General features: G+C 54.3%; 1 protein-coding gene across 2 annotated transcripts in view; it reads right to left on the minus strand.

Moving 5' to 3' along the window:
• Window positions 1-22,311, minus strand: part of LOC132833928 (HEPACAM family member 2-like) — a 48,218-nt gene that overhangs the window by 24,565 nt on the left and 1,342 nt on the right. The window contains exon 1 of one of the 2 annotated variants that reach the window (XM_060852600.1): window positions 20,140-20,211. The exons of the other annotated variant lie outside the window; for it this stretch is intronic. The gene's annotated coding sequence lies outside the window, so the exon portion shown is untranslated. Of the gene's footprint in view, window positions 1-20,139; window positions 20,212-22,311 lie in introns of those variants that run through there. 2 annotated transcript variants of the gene reach the window in all.

A 22,311-nucleotide genomic window follows, 5' to 3' on the forward strand; every position in this document is an offset into this window, starting at 1 on the left:
GCACCTGGATGGGGGCAGCTCCAACAACACTCGAGAAGCTCGACACCATCCGGGGACAAAGCAGCACCCGGCCCCACACCCACAAACATCCCCTCGCTCCCCCCACCCCCTCAGTAACAGCAGTGTGTACCATCCCCTCCCTCCCCCACCGATGCTCAGTAACAGCAGTGTGTACCATCCCCTCCCTCTCCCCACCCCCCCTCAGTAACAGCAGTGTGTACCATCCCCTCCCACCCCCCACCGACGCTCAGTAGCAACAGTGTGTACCATCCCCTCCCTCCCCCCACCGACGCTCAGTAACAGCAGTGTGTACCATCCCCTCCCTCTCCCCACCCCCCCTCAGTAACAGCAGTGTGTACCATCCCCTCCCTCCCCCCAACGATACTCAGTAACAGCAGTGTGTACCATCCCCTCCCTCCCCCCACCGACGCTCAGTAACAGTAGTGTGTACCATGCCCCCCACCCCCCCTCAGTAACAGCAGTGTGTACCACCCCCTCCCTCCCCCCACCTCCCTCAGTAACAGCAGTGTGTACCATCCCCTCCCTCCCCCCACCCCCCCCAGTAACAGCAGTGTGTACCATCCCCTCCCTCCCCCCCACCCCCCCTCAGTAACAGCAGTGCTGTACCAGCTACAAGACCCACTGCAGAAACTCACCAAAGACCCTCAGGCAGCACCTTCCAAACCCACGGCCCCTTCCATCTGGAAGGACAAGGGGCAGCAGGTCCATGGGAACCCCACCTCCCTGCAAGTTCCCCTCCGAGCCCCTCCCCATCCCGACTTGGAAATCTATCGGCCGTTCCTTCCTGGGTCAGAATCCTGGGATTCCCTCCCTCAGGGACATTGTGGGTCTTCCCTACAGCACATGGACTGCAGCGGGTCAAGGAGGCAGCTCACCCCCACCTTCTCAAGGGGGGTAATGGGACAATAAATACTGGGCCCAGGCAGGAAGGTCTGCATTCAGTCTTAACTGCCCCTTGCCCTGTTCCATTTCAGAGGGCAGCTAAGAGCCCATACATTCTTGAGCGATGGGTCTGGAGTCACATGTAGTCCAGGTCAAGTGAGGTTGATGGATTTCCTCCCCAGAGTGAACACCGTTGGGTTTTTAACGCCAGTGTCAGATGGAATATTCATTCCAGATTTGTAATCGAATTCAAAGTTGATGGAAACATAGAAGGGGATAGGAGCAAAGGGAGGCCATTCAGCCCTTCCAGCCAGTACTGCCATTCATCACCAGTGTAGCTGATCGTCCAACTCAATAGCCTGCTTTCCTCCTGTAACCTTTGACCCCGTTCCCCCAGCCCAGCGCTACATCCTGCTGCCTCCTGAGTGTACCCCACGTGTTCCCAGTGACGGCCTTTGAAGCCACATCCAGAGATAGTGAGCTTGGTGTTGCTGCTCCAGGACCTGGTACCCCAAGAGCCATCCTTCACCCTACTCTGGCCCGGAGCTCTTTCCCGGGCCGAGGCCCCTCTGACGAGCCCCCGACTTGCTCTGATGCTCAACCCAAAGAAAACGTCCTGCATTCACGTAGCGCCCACTGGCCACGGGGGATGCCTTGAGGCTGCGAGGGGGCCATTGCATCCGTCCCGTGACCATCGCACTCGCAGCATTTCAGACGGCATCCTCCTCCAGCTAAAATACCCCTGGCAGGTCGGGGTTGGCGTGCACTCATTCCTGGTGAGTGAGTGAGGGCCGGGTGAGTCTATTGCTGGCCATTCGGCCCCTCAGGACCGCTCCTCCATTGAGTCAGCTCGAGGCCTGTCAGATTGTGGCTCTTCCCTCAGTAAGCCTACCCAGACCTCCCACCAACTCCCACCAGTAACGCCCCTGCATCTCCCATCACCCCCCCCCCATAATCTTCCATCCCCTTGGTCATCGAGAATCTGTCTCCCTCGGCCTTCAGGAAAAAACGGAACAATTCCATTTCCTCTGTATTTGTGAGGAAGGGAATCTCGAAAACCCACAACCCGCTGAGAGAAAAAAAAAGTGTTTCCTCATCTGTGTTCAAAACGGCGAATCCGTCTCTAGTTCTCGATTCTCCCAGCCAGAGGAAACATCCTTCCCACATCCAGGTCCCCCAGGATCATATCTGTTCCAATAAAGTCACCTCTGACCCCTCTAAACCCCAGGGGATACAGTCCCAGTCTGTCCGGCCTCTCCCCATTAGGCTACCCACTCATCCCAGTCCATTAAACCTTCCCTGAGCTATATCCAGTGCATTAACGCCCTGCTGTCAGTGCACTGTCCAGTCCTTTATACTGTACTCCACACACACTCTCACCAATGCCCTCTCTCACTGTAGCGGGACCCCCCCTGCACGTGTATTCAATTCCCCTCATGATAAAACATGACATTTCTTCAACAAAAGAAAACTGAGACAGAAAGAGAAAATTGCTGGAGAAACTCAGCGGGTTTGGCAGCCTCAGCAGAGAGAGAGAAAGACAGGGAGAGGAGAGAGAAACAAAGAAAAGGTTTTGGGTCTGGAACTGTAGGAAGCTCTCTGGACCGGAAGAGTCAACTCTATCTCCCGCCTCCACTGAGTTTCTCCAGCAATTTCTGTCTGTGTTCTACGTTATGTCGGCTTTCCCGATGACCTACACCTCAACCTTGACTGATTCCGACACCCAGATCCCTCTGCATCTGAACAGGTCCCACAGGCCTTACCGTGGCATGGTGGCTCAGTGGTTAGCACTGCTAGCTCACAGCATCAGGGACCCCGGGTTCGATCCCACCCTCGGGTGACTGTCTGCTTGGGTTTCCTCCGGGTGCTCCAGGTTCCTCCCACAGTTTAAAGGCTAGGGTGGATTGGCCATGGGAAATTGTCCCATAGTGCCCAGGGATGTGCAGGTTAGGGTGGATTGGCCATGGGAAATTGTCCCATAGTGCCCAGGGATGTGCAGGTTAGGGTGGATTGGTCATGGGAAATTGTCCCATAGTGCCCAGGGATGTGCAGGTTAGGGTGGATTGGCCATGGGAAATTGTCCCATAGTGCCCAGGGATGTGCAGGTTAGGGTGGATTGGCCATGGGAAATTGTCCCATAGTGTCCAGGGATGTGCAGGTTAGGGTGGATTGGCCATGGGAAATTGTCCCATAGTGTCCAGGGATGTGCAGGTTAGGGTGGATTGGCCATGGGAAATTGTCCCATAGTGTCCAGGGATGTGCAGGTTAGGGTGGGTTGGCAATAGGAAATTGTCCCATAGTGCCCAGGGATGTGCAGGTTAGGGTGGGTTGGCCATGGGAAATTGTCCCATAGTGCCCAGGGATGTGCAGGTTAGGGTGGATTAGCCATGGGAAATTGTCCCATAGTGTCCAGGGAAGTGCAGGTTAGGATGGGTTGTCAATGGGAAATGCACGGTCACAGGGATGGAGTGAGTGTGGATGGAATGCCCTTTAGAGGGTCAGTGTGGTCTCGATGGGCTGAATGGCCTGCCTCCACACTGTAACGACTCTGTGAGTCCTGACCTAAGAGGCCTCAGCTGCTCCTCACGTGACAAACCCTCCATCCCCGGGGATCGTTCTGGTAAACCTCCTCTGAACCTCCCCCGAAAGGAGCATTGGCCCCCTTCAGATACGGGGCTCTCCCTCCCAATTTCTCCCCTGGCCTTGTTGTCGTTCTGTCGTGTGGAGGCTGCCCTTGGAACCCTGAGGCCTTCACTGCATTTTCACAGAGCCCCCTCACTGGAGCGACCTGTTTCCTGAATACTCACTGGGCAGAGCACGGAGGCCACTCTGGGAACCTGGGCTGGGGGGAGTACAGTGATGGAAAAGGTCTCCTGGCAGACCTGACGATGAAAAATGATGAGCGCCACAGGAGAGAGTGAAAAGGAATGAAATGTGCCCTTTTGGTTTCGCTGGTGGAAGTCTCAAATGTGACTCTGCATCGTGTGGGGGAACTGAAACCTACTGATAAGGCCCAGCTGTGCCTTCAGAGTTGGCTACAAAGTGCAGATTGATAAGAAGCTAATGCAATTCACGATAGGGCCTTGGGGCGTGTTGTGACCGAGGGGAACAGATACATAATCCTTTAAAGTCTGCGTCACATCTAGACAGCACTGGAGCAGAATTGTATCGCAGGTTGTGGGTGAGGTGCTCACATACAGACAGGGGGGGTGACGAAGGGGTCTCACACCCTCCCCTTCATTGCTCAGCCCTTTGAGTGTAGGAGTTGGGGAACGTCATGTTGGTGCTGTACAGGACATGGGGGAGGTCCCTTCTGGAATACTGTGTCCAGTTCCGGTCACCCTGTTATAGGAAGGATATTATTAAACTGGGGAGGGTTCCGGAGAGATTTCCCAGGATGTGGCCGGGAATGGGAGGGTTGGAGTTATACAGAGAGGCTGGATAGGCTGGGGCTGTTTTCACTGGAGCGTAGGACCATTAGACCATTAGACATAGGAGCGGAAGTAAGGCCATTCGGCCCATCGAGTCCACTCCGCCATTCAATCATGGCTGATGGGCATTTCAACTCCACTTACCCACATTCTCCCCGTAGCCCTTAATAGGAGGCTGAGGGGTGACCTTATAGAGCTTTATAAAACCATGAGGGGGACAGAGAGGGTGAATGGTGGGTGTCTATTCCCCCAGGGTGGGGGGGATTTGAAGACCAGGGGGGGCACAGGTTTAAGGGGAGAGGAGAGAGATGTAAAAAAGACACGAGGGGCAATTATTTTCCCCAGAGGGTGGTCCGTGTGTGGGATGACCTTCCTGAGGAAGTGGGGGTGGGGTGGGGACAGTTACAACGTTTAAAAGGGATTTGGATAAGGACATGGACAGGGAAGGGTTGGAGGGAGATGGGCCAGGAGCAGGCAGGGGGGACTGGATTAGTTTGGGGGTTAGGGTCAGTATGGACCGGATGGGCTGAAGGGTCTGTTTCTGTGATGGAGAACTCTATGTCTCGAACCTTTGATATGACCACAGCCACCATGTTCTTGTCTCACCCCTCCTTATGCTTCTGCTATTTAACCACGTATCTGTTCCTTCCTTGAATATTACAGAGACCCGTCCTTCTGTCTGGGAGGGAGGGCCCAGTCAGTGAAAAAAATACTTCCAAATCTCAGTCAGAATGGCTCTCCCCGGGTTCTCTGTGTTCTGGACACCTGAACCGAGGGGAATCATTCTCCCTGCATCTCACCTCGCCCCTGCCATGGAGACGATAGCCTAGTGATAATACCGGTGGAGTGTTAATCCAGAAACCCGGGTTCAAATCCCACCAGGGAACATAGTCGCATGTGAAATCAACAAAATATTTGGAATTAATTCGACACTGTCGAATGATGACAGTGAATCGATTGTTGGGGGAAAACCACATCTGGTTCACGAATGCACTTCGGGGAGGTTCTCATCAGAACCAGCCTCTCTTCTGAGGACTGGGGAGGCTGGAGATTAGATCCAAGAGTGTGGTGCTGGAAAAGCAGTGTAGGGTCAGCGCTGAGGGAGTGCCGCACTGTCAGAGGGTCTGTGCTGAGGAAGGGCCTCACAGTCGGAGGCTCAGTGCTGAGGGAGTGGGCACTGTCGGAGGGTCAGTGCTGGGGGAGTGGGCACTGTCAGAGGATTAGTGCTGAGGGACAGTGCCGCACTGTCAGAGGGTCAGTGCTGAGGGAGTGCCTCACTGTCAGAGGGTCAATGCTGAGGGAGTACCGCACTGTTGGAGGGTCAGTGCTGAGGGAGTGCCGCACTGTCGGAGGGTCATTGCTGAGGGAGTGCCGCACTGTCGGAGGGTCAGTGCTGAGGGAGTGGGCACTGCTGGAGGGCCAGTGCTGAGGGAGGTGGGCACTGTCGGAGGGTCAGTGCTGAGGGAGTGCTACACTGTCGGAGGGAGTGGGCACTGTCGGAGGGTCAGTGCTGAGGGAGTGGGCACTGCCGGACGGTCAGTGCTGAGGGAGTGGGCACTGTCGGAGGGTCAGTGCTGAGGGAGTGGGCATGTCTGAGGGTCAGTGCTGAGGGAGCAGGGATGAGGAGAATGAGAAAGAGGAGTGGTCGGGAGATGGGGAGTGATAAGAGCCCAACGAGGTGGTGAAGAGAAAGAGGGAAGTGAGAGAGGAAAAGAGGGGAACAAGAAGGGGCAGGGGGAGAGGAAACAAAGGGAGAGGATTTGACGTGAACATTTCTACTTCAGAATTGGGAAAGGGGAAGAAAGCCCTTTTCTGATTCCGAATGGAGTGGGTGGTTCCGTGGGAATGAGGAACACTCGGAGCTGTCAAACCCGTGGGAGACTGTGTGGGATGTGATCAGGGCTGGTCCTGAGCTGGGAGAGGGGAGACTTCCCCTCACCCCTCACCCCTCACTCCATCAGCACCTCATCCCCCTTCCAAGCCCCTTCCCCGACCCTCTCAGCCCCCTGGCCCCCAACATCCCGACTCCCGGAATATTCGTAAGGAGCTGCCTCTCTCCCCTAGCCGCACGAACCCTGAAGGGATCTCCTCTCTGCCAGGCCCAGGGACCAATCAGCAGAGAGCGAGCCCATTAAGTCAAGGGGAGATCCAGAAATGCCTGGCTCTCCCTGCTCCCCGAGTGAAGTCATGGCGGGAAAACAGACGGACTGAGAAATCTCCCTGGTTAAACACACCCTGGGCTTTTCAGTGAATTCTACAGAAATAACTCACACGTGCTTGTAATTCCTCAGTCACCGGTAATTCAGCCTGTCAGAGTTTCCCTTTGATTAACTATTTGTGGGAATAGGCATCGCTGGCTGGGCCCAGTATTTATCGCTCCCTGTCCCTAGTTGCCCCCCCTTGGGAAGGTGGGGGTGAGCTGCCTCCCTGACCCGCTGCAGTCCATGTGCTGTAGGGTAGACCCACAATGTCCCTGAGGGAGGGAATCCCAGGATTCTGACCCAGGAAGGAACGGCCGATAGATTTCCAAGTCGGGATGGGGAGGGGCTCGGAGGGGAACTTGCAGGGGGGTGGGGTTCCCATGTACCTGCTGCCCCTTGTCCTTCCAGATGGAAGGGGCCGTGGGTTTGGAAGGTGCTGCCTGAGGGTCTTTGGTGAGTTTCTGCAGTGGGTCTTGTAGCTGGTACAACACTGCTGTTACTGAGGGGGGGGGTGGGGGGGAGGGAGGGGATGGTACACACTGCTGTTACTGAGGGGGGGTGGGGGGAGGGAGGGGATGGTACACACTGCTGTTACTGAGGGGGGGGGATGGTACACACTGCTGTTACTGAGGAGAGGGGGGAGGGAGGGGATGGTACACACTGCTGTTACTGAGGGGGGGTGGGGGGGAGGGAGGGGATGGTACACACTGCTGTTACTGAGGGGGGGAGGGGATGGTACACACTGCTGTTACTGAGGGGGGGTGGGGGAGGGAGGGAGGGGATGGTACACACTGCTGTTACTGAGGGGGGGAGGGGGGGAGGGAGGGGATGGTACACACTGCTGTTACTGAGGGGGGGTGGGGAGAGGGAGGGGATGGTACACGCTGCTGTTACTGAGGGGAGGTTGGGGGGAGGGAGGGGATGGTACACACTGCTGTTACTGAGGGGGGTGTGGGGGGGAGGGGATGGTACACACTGCTGTTACTGAGGGGGGGGAGGGGGGAGGGAGGGGATGGTACACACTGCTGTTACTGAGGTGGGGTGGGGGGAGGGAGGGGATGGTACACACTGCTGTTACTGAGGTGGGGTGGTGGGAGGGAGGGGATGGTACACACTGCTGTTACTGAGGGGGGGTGGTGGGAGGGAGGGGATGGTACACACTGCTGTTACTGAGTGTCGTTGGGGGGAGGGAGGGGATGGTACACACTGCTGTTACTGAGGGGGGTGGGGGGAGGGGATGGTACACACTGCTGTTACTGAGGTGGTGTGGGGGGAGGGAGGTGATGGTACACACTGCTGTTACTGAGTGTCGTTGGGGGGAGGGAGGGGATGGTACACACTGCTGTTACTGAGGGGGGGTGGGGGAGGGAGGGGATGGTACACACTGCTGTTACTGAGTGTCGTTGGGGGGAGGGAGGGGATGGTACACTCTGCTGTTACTGAACGTCTGTGGGGGGAGGGAGGGGATGGTACACACTGCTGTTACTGAGGGGGGGTGGGGAGAGGGAGGGGATGGTACACGCTGCTGTTACTGAGGGGAGGGGATGGTACACACTGCTGTTACTGAGGGGGGTGTGGGGGGGAGGGGATGGTACACACTGCTGTTACTGAGGGGGGGTGGGGGGAGGCAGGGGATGGTACACACTGCTGTTACTGAGGGGGGTGAGGGGGAGGGAGGGGATGGTACACACTGCTGTTACTGAGGGGGGTGGGGGAGGGAGGGGATGGTACACACTGCTGTTACTGAGGGGGGTGGGGGGAGGGAGGGGATGGTACACACTGCTGTTACTGAGGGGGGTGGGGGGGAGGGAGGGGATGGTACACACTGCTGTTACTGAGTGGGGGGTGGGGAGGGAGGGGATGGTACACACTGCTGTTACTGAGCGTCGGTGGGGGAGGGAGGGGATGGTACACACTGCTGTTACTGAGCGTCGGTGGGGGAGGGAGGGGATGGTACACACTGCTGTTACTGAGCATCGGTGGGGGAAGGGAGGTGATGTTTGTGGGTGTGGGGTCAATCCAGCGGGGGCTGCTTTGTCCCTGGATGGTGCCGAACTTCTCGAGTGTTGTTGGAGCTGCCCCCAGCCGGGGGTAAGTGGGGAGTATTCCCTCACCCTCCTGATTTTACGCACTCTGAATGCCACCCAAGTGCCACGTAATGGCTGACACTGAATAAAAGAGAATGGAACCATTGCCCCTTGACGTTCCACGGTGTTACCATCATTGAATCCCCCAATTTCAACATCTGGGGGTTTCCAATGACCAGAAACTCAACTGTTCCCACCACATAAACCCAGCGGCTCCAAGAGCAGGTCAGAGGCTGGGAATCCTGCAGCGAGTAACTCCCCTCCTGACTCCCCCCAAAGCCTGTCCCACCATCGACAAAAGTCCTGCAGCTGAACAGGGGAATTGCTGTGGAGGGGTTCAACCTGATTGGCTCCTGGAGGGTCAGTACAGATACAGTGGGTTGAATGGTCTCTTAGTGCGATGGAACCTCTCGATTCTCCCGGGAGTCAAGCTCCTGGAATTCTGTCCCTGACAGTGCTCCAGGTTTTTCTTCACCCTGAGGACAGTGGATTTCAGAAACAGGAGCTCCCTGTCCCTGTCCCTATCCCTGTCCCTGTCCCTGTCCCTGTCCCTGTCTCTGTCCCTGTCCCTGTCCCTGTCTCTGTCCCGAGGACAGTGGGGGATGGACAATCAATCCCTGTCCCTGTCCCTGTCCCTGTCCCTGTCCCTGTTCCGAGGACAGTGGGAGATGGACAATCAATCCCTGTCCCTGTCCCGAGGTCAGTGGGGAATGGACAATCAATCCCTGTCTGACCCAGAGATGCCAACAGCTCAGCAGGCAATGGAAAGGATTCACACACACACAGACACACACACACTCACACACACACACACACTCACACACACTCACACATACACTCACTCTCACACACACTCACAAACACACACTCACACACACACTCACATACACACACACACACTCTCTCACACACACACGCACACACACACATACACACGCACTCACTCACACACGCTCACACTCACACACACTCACACAGACACACACACACACACACACACTCTCACACACACGCTCACACTCACACACACACACACACACTCTCACACACACTCACACACACACACACTCACACACACACTCACTCACACACATACACACACTCACACACACACACTCATACACACACTCACTCACACACACACACATGGTAACACACACACACACACACACTCACACACACACACACAGACTCACACACACACAGACTCACATACACACAGACTCACAAACACACACACACGCTGACACACACACATGCACACACATACTCACACATACATACACACACTGACACATACACACACACACACATACTCTTGCACACATATACACATATTCACACACTCACTCACACACACACATACACAGATTCAGACAGACACACAATCTCTCATTAACACATTCCCACACACAGACTCTCTCAGAGACACCTGCACCCACAAACACACACGACCACATCCTGAGCACTGACACCCCCACATTCCGCAGTCTGATCCAAATAAAGATTTCTGAGAGTTCTCACAAACCCACAGGACGTGGACGTGCCTGACCCAGAGGGAATCGATCCCACCTTTAACCAGATACTGCCCACGGGGTAGGGAGCAGTGACTGACCTGAGCTGAACTAAATCCCACACGTTCTCAATGTCGATAGGTTTGGGCGGTGGGACCTCGAACTCCTTCCCAGGAAAAGGATTGGGTGTGGAGACAGTTTGTGAATTTTGTCCTTCATTGCTGAAGGGATTGAGTTTATAAGCAGGGAGGTTATATTGCAGCTGTATGGGGTGCTGGTGAGGCCACGGGTGGAGTACTGTGTGTAGTTATGGTCCCTGTACTTGAGAAAGGATGGGTTGGTACTGGATGGGATGCCCAGGAGGTTTACTGGGTTGAGTCCAGAGTTGAGGGGATTGACTTGTGAGGAGAGACTGAGTAGACCAGGAGTATCTTCATTAGAATTGAGAAGAGTGTGGGAGGATCTTACAGCAATGTATAAAATGATGAAGGGAGTAGATAAGAGGGGATGTTCCCACTGGCAGGTGTAACCAGGACAAGAGGATCGAGCCTCAGGATTAGAAGGAGCAGGTTTCGGACTGAATTGAGAAGGAACCTCTTCACCCAGAGGATTGGGAATCCGTGGAATTCCCTGCCCAGGGAAGTAGTTGATGGTAATTCAGTGAACGTGTTTAAAAATTAGATGGGTAACTGTTTTGAATAATAAAGGAATTCAGGGTTATGGTGAGAGGGCGGGTTAGTGGAGCTGAGCTCATGAAAAGATCAGCCATGGTCTTATTGGCTGGCAGAGCCAGCTCCAAGGGGCCAAATGGCCTCCTCCTGCTCCTAGTTCTTATGTTCATCTCAGTCTGGGAGGGACTGATCTTTCTCCATCTCACTCTGATGGTTAGCAGTTACTGGGCAGGTCAAAACTTAACCTTAACCCTAACCCTAACCCTAACCCTAATACTGACCGTAGCATTAACCTTAACCCAATACCTAACCTTAACCCTCACCCTGACCCTGACGCTGGCCCTAACTATAACCCTGACCCTGATGCTGACCCTGACCCTGACCCTAACCCTAATCCTGACCCTGACCCTAATCCTGACCCTGACTCTGAGCCTGACCCTGACTCTGGCCCTAATCCTGACCCTGACCCTGACCCTGACTCTGACCTTAATCCTGACCCTGAACCTGACTCTAATCCTGACCGTACCCTGACCCTGACCCTGACTCTGACCCTTCTTGTTGAACTCCAACTCAGCTCAGTACCAGACGGAATTCATTGCTTTCAGTTCAGCTTTTTCCTCACAGGGAAGGAGGGGCCAGAGGAGGTTACAGAGATAGGGAGGGGGTGTAGGGGCTGGAGGGGGTTACAGAGATAGGGAGGGGGTGTAGGGGCTGGAGGGGGTTACAGAGATAGGGAGGGGGTGTAGGGGCTGGAGGGGGTTACAGAGATAGGGAGGGTGTGTAGGGGCTGGAGGGGGTTACAGAGTTAGGGAGGAGGTGTAGGGGCTGGAGGGGGTTACAGAGATAGGGAGGGGGTGTAGGGGCTGGAGGGGGTTACAGTGATAGGGAGGGTGTGAGGGGCTGGAGGGGGTTACAGAGATAGGGAGGGTGTGTAGGGGCTGGATAAGATTCCAGAGAAAGGGAGCAGGTGTAGGGTTGGAGGGGGTTACAGAGAAAGGGAGGGGGTGTAGTGGCTGGAGGGGGTTACAGAGATAGGGAGGGGGTGTAGGGGCTGGAGGGGGTTACAGTGATAGGGAGGGTGTGAGGGGCTGGAGGGGGTTACAGAGATAGGGAGGGGGTTACAGAGATAGGGAGGGGGTGTAGAGGCTGGAGGACAGTTACAGAATGGGAGAGTGGGGGTTGGGAGAGTTGAAGATGGGAGAGTGGGGGAATGGAAAACTGGGAGTGGAAGAGTGGGCAATTGGAGAGTAGGGGATGGGAGAGTGGGGATGGAAGCATGGGGAGTGGGAGAATGGGGGTGAGAGAGTGGGAGTGGGAGAGTGGGTGATAGGAGAGTGAGCAATGGGAGAGTGGGGGATGGGAGAGTTGGCAATGGGAGAGTGGCGAAGGGAGAGTGGGGGATGGGAGGATGGGGAGTGGGAGAGTGGGGACTGGGAGGATGAGGAGTGGAAGAGTGGGCGATGGGAGAGTGGGGGATGGGAGAGTGGGGGATAGGAGGATGGGGAGTGGGAGAATTGGGCTGGGAGAGTGGGAGTGGAAGAGTGGGGTTTGGGAGAGTGGGGGAGGGGAGACTGGGAGTGGGAGGATGGGGAGTGGGAGGATGGGGAGTGGGTGGACGGGGAGTGGGAGAGTGAGGGATGGGAGGAAGGGGGGTGGGAGGATGGGGATTGGGAGTGTGGGGGAATGGGAGTGTGTGTGGGTGGGGGAGTGGGATGATCTGACGGACCTGTGGTGGCACTGTGGTGACTGTAGAGGAGCTTGTTGTTAAACCACGCTCACGCCCAGGAGCACGCATTGACACACAGCTGTCAGAACTCCCAGGAATCAGCCTCAAACCCCCGTACACAACCGCACCTCCCCAGGCCAGGCCCCACCTTGAGAGAATCCATCTGTCGGCTCCGAACTGTTGTTGAAAGGTGTGGTCTCACTTACCGGGAGATGGTTCCTACATAACAGGCAGTGTGGTGTTTCTCGAGTCCTCTGTTACTAGGCTAGAAGATGGGGACTTCCATTGCTCTGGGCCCATGACTGTACTCAGCAGAATGACAGGAACCTCTCACTACCTTCAGAAAAGACAACTTTTCTGCTGTCGTAAGGGAGAATGATCGACAGTTTACCGCCAGGGGATCTCTGAATGTCACTGATCGTGCTCAGAATGCCTCTCCCGTGTCATATCAAACTCTCGTCCCACGCTCCTGTCTTCAACCGTCTCACAACAGAATTCTGCTGCTGACCCGCGCCATCAGAATTCTGCACTCACCGGCTTTCTCTCTCTCACACTCTTTCTCTCTGGTCGTTCTCTCTTTCTCTCTCTCTATCGCTCTGTCTCCCCCTCACTCTCCCTCCATATCTCCTCCCATTTCTCTCTCTCGCTCTCTCTCTCCCCTCTTATGCTTTGCTTCTCTCATGTCTGTCCCCACACTCTCTTGCACTCTCTTCCTCTTTCAGTCTACCTCTCTCTGTCCCTTCTCCTCTCTCTCACTCTCTCTCTCTCTCCCTCCCCCTCCCTCTCTCAGGGGTAGGAGTGTGGTTGAGGTTGGGGGTTAGCATTGTAGGGGTTTGGGGTTTGGCGGCATCTCTCTGACAACCACCCCCGCACCCCCTCCCCAAAGCGTTCGATTGGCTGTGAGGTGCTCTGGCAAGGCCTGGCCTTACTGTATAGGCGCTATATGAATGGAGAGGTTCCTCCTTCTCAGCAGCTGGCTGAACTCAGTCTGACTCACCAGGGGGTGCCGTCTGACTCACACCAACCTCAAGCTGGTGACAAGGGACACAGAGAGACAGCCCCCCACACCCACTCACACATCAACACTCAATAACACACACTCACACACACACACTCACACACACACATACACACACACAGTCACACTCACACACACTTACACACAGACACATACACACACTCACTCACACACATATACACACAGTCACACTCACACACACACTCACACACACACATACACTCACACTCACACACATTCACATCCCACATACACACACACACAATCTCACACGCATACACACACACACTCATACACTCACGCCCCCCCACACACCCCACACAAACACACACACACGCTCACTCAGACACATTTATTCACACACACACACTCACATATACACACACATTTACACACTCCCACACTCTCTCACACACACAAACCGACACGCACGCTCACTCAATCACATTTGCACTCACACGCGCACTCACACATGCACTCACACACACACACGCGCACTCACACACGCGCACTCACACACACACACACTCACACACACGCGCACTCACACACACACACGCACACTCTCACTGTGATGATGTGATTACCAGCTTTAAATGGCTGTTTGTTGTTGACAATGTGGGTATAACTCTCCCAGGAGTGGGGTGGGGACAGACGTGGGTGAGGGGTGGGGACAGACGTGGGTGAGGGGTGGGGAGCTGGTAGTGGGGAATGGGGGGGTTGGGAACAGGGAATGGGGATTGGGAAGGAGGGACCGTGTTCAGTGTCTCTCTGTGTGTGTTATTGAGTATATGTGGGTATGTGTCAGTGTGTGTGTATGTCAGTGAGTGTGTGTTATTGAGTATATGTGGGTACGTGTCAGTGTTTGTGTGTGTCAGTGTGTGTGTGTTATTGAGTATATGTGGGTGTGTGTCAGAGTGTGTGTGTATGTTATTGAGTATATGTGGGTGTGTGTCAGAGTGTGTGTGTGTGTTATTGAGTGTATGTGGGTCTGTGTCAGAGTGTGTGTGTTATTGAGTGTTGGTGGGTGGGTGTCAGTGTGTGTGTGTTATTTAGTGTTGGTGTGTGTGTGTTATTGAGTGTAGTGGTGTGTGTCAGTGTGTGCGTGTTATTGAGTGTATGTGGATGTGTGTCAGTGTGGGTATGTATCTGTGTGTGTGTGTCAGTGTGTGTGTGTTATTGAGTGTATGTGGATGTGTATCTGTGTGTGTGTTCTTGAGTGTATGTGGATATGTATCTGTGTGTGTGTGTCAGTGTGTGCGTGTTATTGAGTGTAGTGGGTGGGTGTCAGTGTGTGTGTGTTATTGAGTGTATGTGGGTATGTGTCAGTGTGTGTGGATCTGTGTGTGTGTTATTGAGTGTATGTGGGTATGTATCTGTGTGTGTGTGTCAGTGTGTGTGTGTTATTGAGTGTTGGTGTGTGTGTGTCAGTGTATGTGTGTGTTATTGAGTGTATGTGGATGTGTATCAGTGTGTGTGTGTCTGTGTGTGTATCATTGTGTGTGTTATTGAGTATATGTGGGTATGTGTCTGTGTGTGTGTGTCAGTGTGTGTGTTATTGAGTGTGTGGGTGTGTGTCAGTGTGTGTATATCAGTGTGTGTGTTATTGAGTATATGTGGGTATGTATCTGTGTGTGTGTGTCAGTGTGTGTGTGTTATTGAGTGTTGGTGTGTGTGTGTCAGTGTATGTGTGTGTTATTGAGTGTATGTGGATGTGTATCAGTGTGTGTGTGTCTGTGTGTGTATCATTGTGTGTGTTATTGAGTATATGTGGGTATGTATCTGTGTGTGTGTGTCAGTGTGTGTGTTATTGAGTGTGTGGGTGTGTGTCAGTGTGTGTATATCAGTGTGTGTGTTATTGAGTATATGTGGGTATGTGTCTGTGTGTGTGTGTCAGTGTGTGTGTTTATTGAGTGTGTGGGTGGGTGTCAGTGTGTGTTACTGAGTGTATGTGGGCATGTGTCTGTGTGCGTGTGTCAGTGTGTGTGTTTATTGAGTGTTATTGAGTGTGTGTGGGGTGTGTTGGTGTGTGTGTATTATTGAGTGTATATAGGTATGTATCTGTGTGTGTGTTTTTGTGTTACTGAGTGTTGGTGGATGCGTAGGTGGGTGTGTGAGTGTGTGTGTGTGAGTGTTTGAGTGTGTGAGTGTGTGTGTGAGAGTGTGAGTGCATGTGTGTATGTGTCTGAATGTGTGTGTGTGTGTGTGTGTGTGTGTGCCATCCTTATCTGGTCTGGCCCCAAGTAACTCCAGACCCACAGCAATGTGTTTGACTCTTAACTGCCCTCTGGGGTAATCAGGGATGGACAATAGATACAGATTGACCCCCATATCTGGTGAATGAATTCCAGAGAAGCTGCCGGTGGGTTTAACCGTGCCGAGTGAGGGCCACCTCATACTGATGCCTGGTGTGTTCCTGAACAGAACTTTACATTGAACATTATTCAGCAGAACTGAGCCACACACAGGGAGAAATGACCTCACTCCCCATGCCCGAAGGTAAACTCAGAATGCTGAGGGATCTCTGCGGTCAGGAAGCATAGTGCTCTTGCCTGTGACTGTAACTGTATTTCCCAACTGAATTCGCAGAAATACCAGAGAGCTTCCTCATTGGAACAGATCCAGACCCGGTTCCCAGCACAGGAAGAGCATGTGATTGCACTTTCTGCTTTGAACTGGGTTAATACAGGTGCCTACCCTCCTGCCCCTCGGCTTCTCAAGAGAGAGGCCAGCGCAGCCTATAGCCTGGAAGAAGCCATTTGGACCGTCTCCTCAGTACTAGCCCTTCGGGACACATTACGGAACACAAAATTCCCTGCAAATCTGTGCTGCTTCAGACATTCCTGTTGAACCTTCTCCCTCTCGGTCCCAGCTAAGGAAACAAATTCCCTCCAGCTCCTTTTCCTGGCTCTCCTCGGTCCGTGTCCCTCTGGTGACTGACCCTCTCCCCATGCCAACCCCGTGGATACATAGTCTTCCTCATCGGCTCCATCGCCCTTCTGGGGGGGGGGGGGGGGGTCTGAACGTTCCGGTTCAGAACGTCCCCTGCTCCGAGGGGACTTCAATCCCAGACTCTCCCAGTCTCCTTCCGCGGATGCTGGCATCCGATATCATGAAACAATTCCCGTCAACATCCTCCGCACCCTTCCCATGGGGCTTTGATATCTTTCCTGAACATCAGTGCCAGGAATTAGATATAAAAATCCATCTGGGATCCAACTGGGAAGGATCCACATCGATGTGAAAGGTCAAGGAGGCACAGCAAGGCCTCCTCTTCCCCAGGAGCCTCCGGCCTGTCCATACGGACCCTCGCCAACTGCTACAGATGCCCCGTTGAGAGGGTACTGTCCGGGGTGTGACACGGCCTGGTATGGAAACTCCTCTGTCCTGGGGGGACGGTGAGAAACTACAGAGGGTGGTGGGTCACCACGGGAACCAACCTCCCATCCACGGGACTCCATCGGGAAGGGAGCCAACCTCCTCACCGAGCCCTCCCACCCCGGTTATAATCCCCTCCCACCCCCCGTCCGTCAGGCAGAAGGTACGGGAGCGTGAACACACACCCACCGACAGGTTCAGGAACAGCTGGTTCCCGGCCGTGATGAGACGGAGGAACGGACTCTCTAGCCTCAGATAATGCTGACCTTGCTAATGCTGCTCCCCCCTGGTGTCCAATGTAACCTGAACGCCTCTGTCCATGTCTCTCTGATCTGCACATCCTTACTTACCGTGATCTGCCTGCACTGCTGGTCAACAAAGCTTTTCACTGTACTCCAGCGCACGTGACAATCAATCAATCAGTAACTCAATCAGTCAGTCTATCAATAAATCAATGAAAAAGAAAGTCTCTCCTCATCTCCATTCTGAAAGGTCTTCCCTTACTCTAAAGCTGTCCCCTCCGGTCCTAGTCTCTCTGTCCAGGCTATACGGTATTCTGTGTGGGCCTAGTGCTGACAAGTGAGGCTGGATTAATTGAGGAGATCTGGTCAGCATGGACGAGTTGGACCGAAGGGTCTCTTTCCATGCCCTATGACTCTTAGAAAAAAGCTGGAGAAACTCAGAAGATCTCTCTGACGAGAGAAGCAGAGCTCGTGTCTGTTCTGACGAAGGTAAGACACCGTCCTGTTGCCCACCCAAGCACGGACGCTCGCCCCCCCCCCCCTCACCACGGGTATGTCCTCCCGACATGACACCCCTGCACCCGTTCTGAAACTCTGACATCTCTCTCTGTCTCTCCTTCCTCGTTCTGACGAAGATTCATCGACCTGAGACATCAACTCTGTTTGTGCGTGGTGCTAGCTCTCTCTCTCTCTCTCTCTCTCTCCCCTGGTTATGTTAGAAACGCTTCCTGGAGGATTTTGTGCCAAATGAACAGGTCAAAATAGCCCTCAGTAAGACACTGCACATCCGACAGTGCTACACTCCCCTCTACTATCCTCTGAGGGGATGGGCCACCATTTATCGCCCCCTCTCCCTAGTTGCCCCCCTTGAGAAGGGTTGGGGGGTGAGCTGCCTTCTTGACCCACTGCAGTCCATGTGCTGTGGGTAGACCCACAATGTCCCTGAGGGAGGGAATCCCAGGATTCTGACCCAGGAAGGAACGGCCGATATATTTCCAAGTCAGGACAGTGAGGGGCTTGGAGGGGAACTTGCAGGGGGGGGTGGTGTTCCCATGTACCTGCTGCCCTTCCAGTCACAGAGTCCCACAGCTCAGAAACAGACCCTTCGGCCCACCCAGTCCATGCTGACCCTAATCCCCAAACTAACCCAGTCCCCCACCTGCCTGCTCCTGGCCCATCTCCCTCCAACCCTTTCCTGTCCATGTCCTTATCCAAATCCCTTTTAAACGCTGTAACTGTCCCCCCATCCCCCACTTCCTCAGGAAGGTCATTCACACACGGACCACCCTCTGGGGAAAACAGTTGCCCCTCGTGTCTTTTTTAAATCTCTCTCCTCTCACCTTAAAAATACAACCCGAGTCTTGAAATCCCCCCCACCCTGGAAAAGAGACAGCAGCTATTCACTTTATCTATCCCCCTCATGGTTTTATAAACCTTTGTAAGGTCACCCCTCAGCCTCCGACGCTCCGGGGAAATAACTCCCAGCCTATCCAGCCTTTCGTTATAACTCCAACCCTCCCATTCCCGGCAACATCCTGGGAAATCTCTCCAGAACCCTCTCCAGTTTAATAATATCCTTCCTATAACAGGGTGACCAGAACTGGACACAGTATTCCAGAAGGGACCTCCCCAATGTCCTGTACAACCCCAACATGACGTTCCCAACTCCTACACTCAAAGGGCTGAGCAATGAAGGGGAGGGTGTGAGACCCCTTCGTCACCCCCCCTGTCCGTATGTGACAGTAGCCTCAAAATCATTTGCTGGTGGGTTTGGAAGGTGCTGTCTGAGGGTCTTTGGTGAGTTTCTGTAGTTTATCTTGTTGCTGGTACACACTGCTGTTACTGAGGGGGGGAGGGGTGGGGGGAGGGGATGGTACACACTGCTGTTACTGAAGGGGGGTGGGGGAGGGAGGGGATGGTACACACTGCTGTTACTGAGGGGGGGTGGGGTGGGGGGGAGGGGATGGTACACACTGCTGTTACTGAAGGGGGGTGGGGGAGTGAGGGGATGGTACACACTGCTGTTAGTGAAGGGGTGTGGGGGGAGGGAGGGGATGGTACACACTGCTGTTACTGAGTGTCGGTGGGGGGAGGGAGGGGATGGTACACACTGCTGTTACTGAGTGTCGGTGGGGGAGCGAGGGGATGTTTGTGGGTGTGGGGCCGGGGGCTGCTTTGTCCCTGGATGGTGTCGAGCTTCTCGAGTGTTGTTGGAGCTGCCCCCATCCAGGGGCAAGTGGGGAGTATTCCCTCCCCCTCCTGCCTTGGGCCTTGTCGATGGGGGGACAGGCTTTGGGGGGGTTCAGGAGGGGAGTTACTCACTGCAGTCTCTGACCTGCTGCTGTGTTGATGTGGTGAGTCCAGTCGAGTGTTAATACAGGGTGATGGTGTGGCAGTTGAATATCAGGGAGTGCCGGTTAGATTCCCCCTTCTCAGAGAGATGGTCATTACCTGGTACTTGTGTGGCACGGGCATTAATTGTGGCAGATGAGCCCAAGCCTGGCTGTTGCCCAGGGTCTTGCAGTTTGTGGGAGGCCACTGGAACGCTCCCAGGTTCTTTATCCCGATCGGAGCTGGACAGGCAACTCCTGGATGCCAATTTGTGCGCAGCTAGCTCCCTCAGGTGAGGTGGAGTCACCGACTGATCCCTCACGAGCTGAGCCGTTTGGGTTTGGGATCTTCCCCGCTCGGGGTAGCCCAGTGGAAACCCCCCTCCCACCCCCATTACGCGGCCATTTCCCCCTTGCCAAAACACCCAATCGCCAATGAGGGCTTCCCAGGGAGCGAGAAACCCCTCCACTGATGAACGACACCAGAGGATCAACTCGAAACAGCATCTATCCAACCCCTCTGGGGAAGCTGACTCCTTCCGAGAAAAATCCTCCTCTCCCCCCACCTCACACACCCTCCCCCCCCACCCCCCCTACTTCAGGTGATGTTGGTCCCAAACCACTTGCTAACTCTGTACCTTGGCCAACGACGCATGACATCCAGACTGTCCTCCCCCAATGGGACAGCGACCTCACTTGGTCACGTCTCCTCGTGGCTAATCAGAAACAGCTGATAGGGAGATCCCAAGATTTCCTGTCGAACCTGCTCACCACTCCCAACGATTTTGGGAAGTAACATGCCCCGGACCCTCTCCAGTTAGTTCAGAGTCCGACGTGTGACTCAACGATTCGGAGAATTGAGTCCAAATCTCACCAGGAAACCTGACCTCGGCGTTAAACACTGATGAAGCGATTGTCCTAATAGATTATTTCTGCACTTCCCTCATTGTCAGAACTTCCTTCCTCAGATGGGGATATCAAAACTGCACACTCAGTACTCCAGGAATGGTCTCACCAAGGCCCTGTAATTACAGCAGTGTCTGGCTCTCGTACTCCCAATCCTCCCAATATCACAACTGTAAGAAACTTGCCAAAGATCCTCAGGCAACTCCATCCAAACCCCCGGCCGCTTCCATTGAGAAGGACAAGGGGCAGCAGGTACACCCCTCCACGACCTCCCCCCCGCAAGTTCCCCTCCGAACCCCTCACCGTCCCGACTTGGAAATCTATCGGCCGTTCCTTCCTGGGTCAGAATCCTGGGATTCCCTCCCTCAGGGACATTGTGGGTCTACCCCACAGCACATGGACTGCAGAAGGCAGCTCACCCCCACCTTCTCAAGGGAAGGTCAACTAGGGACGGGGTGATAAGTGTGGGCCCAGTCAGAGATGTCCATGTCCCCACAAGTGGATATAACGAAATAGGAACAGGAGTAAGCCATTCGGCCCATCAAGCTTGGTCCAACATTCCTCCCCTTCCCCATAACCCTTGATTCCCTGATTGATTTCGAATCGATCTCAGCCTTCTGTATACACAAGGACTCTGCCTCCCCCACAGCTCTCCGTGACAGAGACTTCCAAAGACTCACAACTCTCCGAGAGAGGAAATTCCTCCCCCTCTCAGTCTGAAATCGGGGCCCCTTTATTCTGAGACGGTGCCCTCTGCTCCTGGACTGTCCCATGAGGGGACACTCCCTCTGGGCATTTAGAGACAGCCGAAACTGTGTTGCTGGTTAAAGCACAGCAGGTTAGGCAGCATCCAAGGAACAGGAAATTCGACATTTCGGGCCAGAGGCCTTCATCAGGAATGATTTACTATTTAGAGACAGCCGGGCCTGCAGATGCTGGGGGTCGGAGTTGGTAGACGTGACGATGGGAAAAGCACAGTGGCTGAGGAGCAGGCAAGGCTTCACCAAGACTTGGGGTGCTTCTCAGCACTTCCCCCTGCCAAACCCCGAAAAGTTTCAAAGAGATGCCCTCTCGCCCTTCCAGTGGGTAGAGTTTAGCTCTCTGTTCACACGGGATCGATGTGGATTTCAGCTGTTTCCTCATTTCTCCTCTCCCTCGCATTACCCCCAATCCCAAGCTTCCAACCACCCTCCTGACCTGTCCATCGTCCTTCCCATCTATCCGTTCCAATCTCACCCAACCTATCACCTTCCACCCCCCCCACCTCCCTAGCACACTCTCAGTTCCCTTCCCCCCAGTCCAACCCCCATCCCCATTATTTCTCAGCCCACAAGCCTCATTCCTGATGAAGGGTTTATGCCCGATTCTCCTGCACCTCGGATGCTGCCTGACCTGCTGTGCTTTTCCAGCACCAGGCTCCCGACTCTAGCTCCTGAGACAACCCCTCCATCCTGAGGATTATCCGGGTGAACCTTTTCCAAACTGCCTCCATTCTTTCTTTGAACCAGGGAACCAAGACCTGCTCACAACGTTACAATGATGGTGAATGTGTACATAGACATGGACAACGTGGAAATAGACCCTTCGGCCCAATTCGTTCATGCTGACCCAGATATCCCAACCTACCCTACTCCCATTTGCCAGCAGCACTTGGCCCATATCCCTCCAAACCCTCCCTATTCATGTCCCCATCCAGATGCCTCTTAAATGTTGCAGTTGTACCAGCCTCCACCACTTCCTCTGGCGCTCATTCCATACACGTACCACCCTCTGGGTGAAAAAGTTGCCCCTTAGGTCTCTTTTATATCTTTCCCCTCTCACCCTAAACCTATGCCCCTCTAGTTCTGGACTCCCCCACCCCAGGGAAAAGACGGTGTCTATTTACCCTATCTATGCCCCTCATG

The sequence above is a fragment of the Hemiscyllium ocellatum genome, chromosome 38 (assembly GCF_020745735.1).
Source record: "Hemiscyllium ocellatum isolate sHemOce1 chromosome 38, sHemOce1.pat.X.cur, whole genome shotgun sequence".
NCBI lineage: Eukaryota > Metazoa > Chordata > Chondrichthyes > Orectolobiformes > Hemiscylliidae > Hemiscyllium > Hemiscyllium ocellatum.